Source organism: Trichosurus vulpecula, chromosome 3 (genome assembly GCF_011100635.1).
Source record: "Trichosurus vulpecula isolate mTriVul1 chromosome 3, mTriVul1.pri, whole genome shotgun sequence".
NCBI classification, from domain to species: Eukaryota; Metazoa; Chordata; class Mammalia; order Diprotodontia; family Phalangeridae; genus Trichosurus; species Trichosurus vulpecula.
In genome coordinates this window covers 40,193,061-40,202,432 of record NC_050575.1, presented here as the reverse complement: position 1 = coordinate 40,202,432, position 9,372 = coordinate 40,193,061, and the positions used below count along the sequence as shown (strand labels likewise).

The window sequence follows — 9,372 nt, the reverse complement described above, 5'->3', positions numbered from 1 at the left end:
AATCTTTTTTGAGCTCTTCCATGGCCTGAGACCAGTTCATGTTTTTCTTGGAGGCTTTTGTTGTAGGCTCTTTGACTTTGTTAACTTCTTCTGTCTGTATGTTTTGGTCTTCTTTGTCACCAAAGAAAGATTCCAAAGTCTGAGACTGAATCTGAGTGCATTTTCACTGCCTGGCCATGTTCCCAGCCAACTAACTTGACCCTTCAGTTTTTCAGCGGGGTATGACTGCTTGTAGACTAAGGAGTTCTATATTCCACGTTTGGGGAGGATGCGCCAGCTCTGCCACACCAGCACTCCTCCTTCCCCAAGAACCCCCAACCTGGACTGGGCTTAGATCTTCAGTAGGCTTTGCACTCCTGCTCTGATCCACCACTTAATTCCTCCCACCAGGTGGGCCTGGGGCCAGAAGCAACTGCAGCTGTAGCTGCCCCACCTCTGCTGCCCCGGGGGCAGTGGCCGAACTGCGAACTCCTTCCACTCCCACAGCTTTTCCCACTAACCTTCTCTGCTGTCTTTGGTGTTTGTGGGTTGAGAAGTCTGGTAACTGCCACAGCTCACTGACTCGGCGCTAGGGCACGTTCCGCTTGGCTTCTGGTCTGGTTGGTCCATGCCGCTCATGCTGGGCTCTGCCTGAACATCTGTTTTTAAAACTTTGAGTTCCAAATTCTCTCCCCTCTTCCCTCCCCATCCACCCTCCCTAAGAAGGCAAACAATTCAACATAGGCCACATGCATATCATTATGTAAAACCCTTCCACAACACTCATGTTGTGAAAGATTAGCTATGTTTTGCTCCTTCCTAACCTATCCCCCTTTATTCAATTTTCTCCCTTGACCGTGTCCCTTTTCGAAAGTGTTTGTTTTTGATTACTTCCTCCCCCTGTCTGCCCTCCCTTCTATCATTCCCCCTTTTTTATCTTCTTCCTCCTTCTTTCCTATGGGTAAGACACCCAATCGAGTGTGTATGGTATTCCCTCCTCAGGTCAAATCTGATGAGAGCAAAATTTACTCATTCTTCCTTACCTGCCCCCTCTTTCCTTCCTACAGAACTGCTTTTTCTTGCCACTTTTGTGCTAGATAATTTACCCCATTCTATCTCTCCCTTTCTCCCTCTCTCAATATATTCCTCTCTCATCCCTTAATTTGATTTTATTTTTTTAGTTATCATCCCTTCATATTCAACTCAACCTGTGCCCTGTGTGTACCTACATAGATACATAGACACACACATATGTATATATATACATACACGTATATATATGCATATTCATTTCAGCTACTATTATACTGTAGGAATGCAAACATAACAGTTCCACTTTAGTAAGTCCCCTATGATTTCTCTTTCTTGTTTACCTTTTCATGCTTCTCTTGATTCTTGTGTTTGAAAGTCAAATTTTCTATTCAGCTCTGGTCTTTTCACTGAGAGAACTTGAAAGTCCTCTGTTTTGTTGAAAATCCATATTTTGCCTTAGAGCATGATACTCATTTTTGCTGGATAGGTGATTCTTGGTTTTAATCCTAGTCCTTTGACCTCCAGAATATCATATTCCAAGCCCTTCAATCCCTTAATGCAGAAGCTGCTAGATCCTGTATTATCCTGATTGTTTTTCCACAATACTCAAATTGTTTCTTTCTGGCTGCTTGCAGTATTTTCTCCTTCACCTGGGAGCTCTGGAATTTGGAGACAATATTCCTAGGAGTTTTTTTTGGGGGGATCTTTTTGAGAAGGCGATCTGTGGATTCTTTCAATTTCTATTTTGCCCTCTGGCTCTAGAATATCAGGGCAGTTCTCCTTGATAATTTCTTGAAAGATGATATCTAGGCTCTTTTCTTGATCATGGCTTTCAGGTAGTCCAACAATTTTAAAATTATCTCTCCTGGCTCTATTTTCCAGGTCAGTGGTTTTTCCAATGAGATATTTCACATTGTCTTCCACTTTTTTCATTCCTTTGGTTCTGTTTTATAATATCTTGATTTCTCATAAAGTCACTAGCTTCCACTTGCTCCTGTGTAATTTTGAAGGTAGTATTTTCTTCAGTGGTCTTTTGGACCTCCTTTTCCATTTGGCTAATTCTGCCTTTCACGGCATTCTTCTCCTCATTGGCTTTTTGGAGCTCTTTTGCCATTTTAGTTAGTCTATTTTTTAAGGTATTGTTTTCTTCAGTGTATTTTTCAGTATTTTGTTGGGTCTCCTTTAGCAATTCATTGACTTGTTTTTCACGGTTTTCTCACATCTTTCTCATTTCTCATCCCAATTTTTCCTCTACTTCTCTAACTTGCTTTTCCAAATCCTTTTTGAGGTCTTCCATGGCCTGAGACCAGTTCATGTTTTTCTTGGAGGCTTTTGTTGTAGGCTCTTTGATTTTGTTGACTTCTTCTGGCTATATGTTTTGGTCTTCTTTGTCACCAAAGAAAGATTCCAAAGTCTGAGACTAATCTGAGTGCGTTTTCACTTCCTGGCCATGTTCCCAGCCAACTAACTTGACCCTTGAGTTTTTCTTCAGAGTATGACTGCTTGTAGAGTAAAGAGTACTTTGTTCCAAGCTTGAGGGGATGCGCTGTTGATTTCAGAGCTATTTCTAAACAGCCAGCTCTGCCACACCAGTGCTCCTCCTTCCCCAAGAACTGCCAACCCAGACCGTGACTCAGATCTAAGCTGGTTCTGCACTCTGGTTCAGATCCACCACTTAATTCCTTCCACCAGGTGGGCCTGGGGCCAGAAGCTACTGCAGCTGTAGTTCTGTAGTTGCACCAGCCCCGCTGCCCTGGGGCGGTGGCCGAACCCTGAACTCTTTTCCCTCTGTCCCAGCAACTTTTCCCACTAACCTTCTCTGTTGTCTTTGGTGTTTGTAGGTTGAGAAGTCTGGTAAGTGCTGCAGCTCACTGATTCAGGGTGCTAGGGCCTGTTTCTCCTGGCTCTTGATCTTGTCATTAGATTGCCAACACAATTGATGGGGAGAAGGAATGATTATGGTGGTATTATGATTACATATATAAATATACAACCACTCTTATTTGCTCCTCAACCTACTAATGAGTTTTTTTACTTTTCTTTGCCTAAAGTCACATCAGATGGGCTTGAGATCCAAAGACTGACTGTGGTACAAACTTTGTTAACATAGTGCTTGGTCTTTAGAACTAGAAGGAGGGAATAGCAGGTCTAAACCAAGGTCCAGGCTGCTGCCCTAAATGAAGGAAAAAGGAAGGAATGATCTCTATCAGTCTCCATGAGGAGAAGACATCTTCAGATATAATAGGTATCTGTAAAGGCCTTGAAGTTGAAAGCCTGGGGAACTGATCAAGCATTTGCTCTTGATTTCCAGACAGCAGCTAGGTATGTCCCCAGCCACTCTTGGGTAGGATATTGGATACAGAGCAGCTCAGTGATGCTTGGAGAAGTATTCCTAATTCTTCTCAGGTTTCTAGCCAGCAGGGCACACTTTGCCATGCTTGTCTGTGAACTGGAAGGACTGGATAAACCACAGTGCCTCATCTACAGAGTGACCCAAAAAATGGTCATTGATGGTGATCCAATGATGGATCCCCTTCTCATCAATGATGAAGAAATTCTTGAATGAAATTCCCTCATCTGCTTTTCAGACTCCATAATCCTGAGCAATGATATGTTTGGGGTCAGACACCAATAACATAGTTACCACTCTCAGTGTATCTTGCTTTTTGAGTGTGTTAACCCAGGTGAGGGGACAAGATTCTTAGTATCCTGAAGAACTTGGCAGTTAAATTTCTCAAATCCTTCATATCGAACTCTGAATGCTATCATCTCTGTGGGACACACAAAGGTGAAGTCCAAGAGGTAAAAGAAGAACATGAGGTATTTCCCTTTATAACTCGGAAGGCTGGTATCTTTGAACTTCCCATCTAGCATAGTAGCTGTAGCTCTGAAATTGGGGGCTGGGTACTCAATCCTGGCATTTCCTGCTGACTGCTGACATGCTGACAGTAATAGCTGTGTTTTGCAAAGGGTATTTGGAGGATGAATGAACAGGTGAGTAGGAGGTGGAGGATGTAAGAATTCATTTTCAAGATGGGCTTCATAGTATGAATGCTCCTTTACAGTAGAAGGTAGTATCAAAGGCCATATAATTTTTCATTAGCTTACAACCTTCCACCAGAGATAGCATTTCTGTCAAACACCTCAATGTTAATTCTCTTACTATCTATTCCCTGGGGCAACTGCACAGTTGCCTCAGCTCAACTGTATTCCCAACATATATGCCCTTATTAGTAAATTCTGGTGTTTAATTCTATAGATGCAAAGTTAACATTAAAAAAAGAAATATAAGCACCCCATCCCCAGAGGAAAAGTCTTTAGGTTCCCACAAAAGAACTCAATGGGAGAAAGAAGATATAGTGTTTAGACTACTCTAGGGTCATTCAGAGATAACTCAGCACCACATGAGTACATTATACTCATTCAGCCCAACCAGCCTTTCTCAAAATTCTGGACCCTTTCTTTGTGGAAGTTGCCCCTGCCTACATTGCCACTCTTCCTAAGCCACATGTCTTTTTATAGTTTCTTCTGCCTCTATGTATCTTCTCCCAATCCGTTTGGAGTCTCTTTCTTGGACTCATTTTTAAATGAGTGACGCAGAGGCATGGCTTGTCATTCATCATCTGTGGCATTGCTTCCTTTCTGACTCACTCATGCCTTATGAAGGGATCAGTTGGCCACATTTTTATACTTAGTTTAACACCTTATTATCTGGCTTCCTTTTTTGATTAGGTTTGAGAAAGAACATCTCTCTTACATTAGACACTACCATTCCAGCAAGTTGTTGTCTTAAATTTCTCTTTTTTACCCAGATTTGTTGATAATACTATATGTTTGTTTCTGCCATTTTCTTTTCTAAATCATCTACAATTTGGCTCCCAACTTCATTACTCAACTGAAATTACTATTCCAAAATCAACACTGATCTCTTAATTGCCAATTCTGAGGACATTTTCCTCAACCGTCATCCTTCTTGACCTCTCTTCAGCATTTGATACTCTACCATCCTCTCCTTTTTTCCTATCTGGGTATTTGTGGCACTTCTTTCTCTCAGTTTTTCTCCTCGATGTTTTGACAACCCCTGTCTCCTTTGCTGGATCATGTGTAATTAAATACCAATGCTCTGTCTTGGGCTCTTTTCTCTTTTTTCTCAATATTTTCTTTGTTGGTGATCTCATTTTGAATTTCTTTCAAGACTTTCTACATGAGTCTTTTCTAACCTCCTCATCTGCTAATGCTTTTCTGTTTAATCAACTTATATCTATTTTCCCTCTCCTTCTATATCTACGTTACATATGTTTTCTTGCTTGGCTAGATTGTAAATTCCTTGAAAGCAAAGAGTTTTCACTTTTGTATTTTTATTGCCAAATGCCATTCACATAGTAGATAAGTGTTAGCTGATTAATCGAAATGTTTCTTTAAACTATTTCTATGAGAAATGGGGCCAGCAATTCATGACAGATTTTTAAAATTATATGTTACATTTTTGCTGCATTGCTACTAAAGAGGTAGATGTTAAGTTTATTCCAAAACCACCTAAGTATAATATATGGGGTTTACCCCCACCATATACACTGCCCAAAAATGGAGAGAAAAAATACAAAACTCTATTTAGGCTATTGAGACACATTTCAGTTGCTTCTAATACTAACTTTAAGGGCTTTAAAAAAACCCCAAAATTAGTGGAATCACTTCCCAGACTAAAGGAAAGTGTATGGTTAAAAAGTAACTGAATGTTTCTGACTGGATATATTGGTTGTAGTCTCACCTTTTTTTCTTAGTTCAGTATAATTTCAAATCAAATGGACGAGGCTTTTGCAAATGTGTTTAAATTGTGAGGTGTTTAAAAAAGCTGATGAATATTACAACCTTGTATATACCTGAGGTAGAAATTTAGACCTGCAGAAAATGTGACCCACTTTTTAATTTTGTTATAGAAAATGAGTAGAAATAAAAACTAACTGAAACAAATTGTAACTTGGGGATTTTCTTCTTTGTTCTTTCTTCTCCCCATCACTTCCCTCCCTTACTTTTTTTCAGGTGTAAATTTTAAGTAATTCCTCCCTTCCACCCCTCCCATCTGTGTAGTGGCTGATGGGTTACTGCAGAGTAATAGGCTTGCCAATAGAGACAGATTTTTATTGGGGTTTAAGGCACTTCTTAAGTGGTGGCCCATCAAGTCCATAGTTTGTTAGGGTATATTTCTACACAGAGAATGTAATATGCCTTTCAAAAACAACAGCAACAAATTTGTCTGTAAGTGAAAGCAATTTTTGGGTTAGCACACAGCCACCTGGCTTTCATTATTTTTCTCCTCTTTATTAGTATGCATATCAGCTCAAGGGCTCCCTAGACCTCTACAGAACCTCAAAGTGTAATTTCTAAAAGATGTCTAATGATTTTCATTTACTCTTTGTGGTCCCTCCAAAACAGAAGTACCAAATAATGCTTAGTGATCCCAGAGAAATTCCCAGCTGTGCTCTTTGTTTATCAATCCTCTCCTTCCCACAAAAGTCATATAAACTTTGTTTTCTGAGGGACCTTTGACTTGAGAGAAGTTAGAGAATCTCAGTAAAAAATAAAAATAATTGGCTCTGCAGGAAGGAGAAAAGCAGAAAGAGATTTCTCTAGATGCTTAAGAGAATTATTGGTTTTGGTAAAACCCATTAGCTTCTGTTGAACAAAAACAAACAAAAAAAAAAACCATTGAAAATAGTTGAGTTATCACTTCTAGAGTCTTTTGTATGATAGCTGCCAAGTGAAGAAAAGTCACTTCTTTATAGAATATAGTCTTTGGGTCATTTCTTGAAGACTTGAAATAATTCCAGAGGCAAAATTAAACAGTTCAGCTGCTCAATTCACAACTAGGGAAAGTAGTTAGCTTCTTGTCTATCACATCAAAATAATGTTCTGAGTGATTTCCACTCAGGCAAATGAGAATTTATAATGTCTCTTATTTTGTATCAGCTGGAGAATCAGCTCCATGACTCCAAATCCTGCAAATAAGTAGGAGAAATTAAACAGATCACACATGCATATGCATGCAAGCATGCACACACATATCTACACACATTTAAATCTAATGGAGATAAATAGCTGACTTGTCTTCTGGCAAAAAGGCAAGTTATTCTTTGTAAACCTTCATGTCACTTTTGGTTCAATTGACCAATGAGATGGAGGACCAGGCATTTTCTTTGATGCCCACAACCTCTCAAACCTCTACAAAATAGGAATTATATATACGCAAAAAGCAATTTCAGCTCTCTTCATGGTTTCAGGCCCAAAAGACTCAATGTTATTTTGTTAGCAAGGTAACAAACTAATGAATTAACCACATAGAAAGTTGATCCCTAATCTCAAATGCATGCACTCAGTACTCAGTCCCCTACTGGCCATCATACTCTGGCAGAGCTACATAAACCAACCCATGGACTTCCAATAGATCTCAAATCTGCCCTCACCTTTGGCTTCACCCTTACCCTCTTAGAAAACTGAAAAGCCATAAGATCGTTCTGCCTTCAATGACAGTGGCAGTGTGGCAGGATGTGGTGCTACAAAAATGCACAAGCAGAGAACTGAGGAGCTGAGGGAACTGGGGAAGGGTATCAGTGCACATATGGGACTCTGCCAGGCCTAAAGAGGGCAGTCCAATTGAGGGCACTTCTATGTCCTCAAAAATTACTTGGGACAGAAATTGTGGCTGGTCAAAAGTGAATTGCCCAGTATGGGAGGAGGCTGAGACAGATTTGAGGCTCAGTTCCCAGGTAAACTGACATCAAAGAGGAAGGAGTCAGAAAGTGATGAATAGGTAAATATAAGGGGAAAAAAGACAAATTACCAAAGATCTCAGGAGGAAGAAAACTCAGTTTTGAAAACTCAGACCTTGAGCACAAGCAAAGAAACTCATAGGGAAGCTGTTAATAATAGAAGGGAACATGACTTCCAGATCATCTAATTAAAATCATCTATGAAAAAATATTGTACTATGAAGAAAAATGAACTAACATCTGATGAGGCAGAAGATACAGTGGATTCCTAAGAGACTGTAGGATAATAGCATGGTGTTCACAAATAGAGAAACTAGGATCATGAAAGTGAAATTTATGGCCTTTGCTGCAGAAATAATTGGGAAAATTAAAAAAAGACAACAACATGAATCCATCATGGCAATTCTCATAGAAGAAATAAAAGAGAGAATGATTGCTGAGGAATGCAAATACACAGATATCAAGGACAAACTGGAAGATTAAAAGTCAAAAGCAATAATGTTAAAGGAAAATATAATCTCTATACAAGGAAAATAAATGACAGGATGAGTAAAAAATAATATAAGAATCTTAGGTCTTCTAGGAGAATAGGACAAATAAAAAACTTAAATACTACAATACAGAAAATGATACAAGTAAGCTTCCCATAACTTCTGAACACAGAAAACAAAATGCCAGTCAAAAGAATCCATACATCACCACCAGAAAAAAAAACCTTATGCTACAAATCAAGGCAAATAGTAGTTAAATGTAATAATTTAAATGACAAACAACAAATGCAAGGGACCAAGAGAAAGACCTTCAAAGATAAAGGAAAGGAAATTCAATCAACACAAGATTATTCTGCACCTACCAGAAACTACAGGAGGGAGTGGAATAATGTGTTCCAAAGAGCAAAAGTGCTCAAGATGTAGCTCAAGGTGTACTACTCTGCACACCTGAGCCTGATTATCAAATAAAAAAATGGATGTTGAGTAAAAGAGAGGAATTTGAAGGATTTTTATGAGAAAAACCAGACCTGGGTGAATTTTTTGCTTTTGCAAACTACCCAATGACAGAAGTATGAGCAAGGTATAAACAAATAGAGCAACCAAGGAAGACATGGGTAATGAAATAACTTGTCCCCCAAAAAAGGAAAAACACCTGTGGAGTTAACAACAAAAATAGCAACAACAGCCAAATAACAAAATGACCATTAACAGATTTATTTCTAAAAGTATACAAGTAAACACTTGGAAAAAGTCCAAAAGCAGAATTCAAATTGAATGGACAGTGGAGAAACAGGTCTGAACCCACAGACTAATCAATTATTTTTGCGGGCTAAACTGCAGAATAGAAGGACACACAAAAAGGGATTGGGGGAAAGAAGGGGAACATATGATACATGCTAATAAAGCCAAAGATTAACTGCAAAGGAAAAATAATTCCTGTCGACTCTCAAGAAGAAGTGGGTCTACAGAAGAATGTGGTAGAGAGGTTTAAACAGGGCAAAAGTAAGGGAGAAATCTCATTTCATTGGTGAGATGGAGTTGTAACAACAATGTAGCTGGCAGCTATTGTTGCTGTGTAAGACCAATAAAAACCAGCACATAGA

General features: G+C 39.2%; 1 pseudogene; it reads right to left on the bottom strand.

Moving 5' to 3' along the window:
- Positions 1-3,403: 3,403 nt before the first annotated feature.
- On the bottom strand, positions 3,404-4,979 carry LOC118841998 (annotated as a pseudogene).
- Between the last annotated feature and the right edge of the window lie 4,393 nt (positions 4,980-9,372).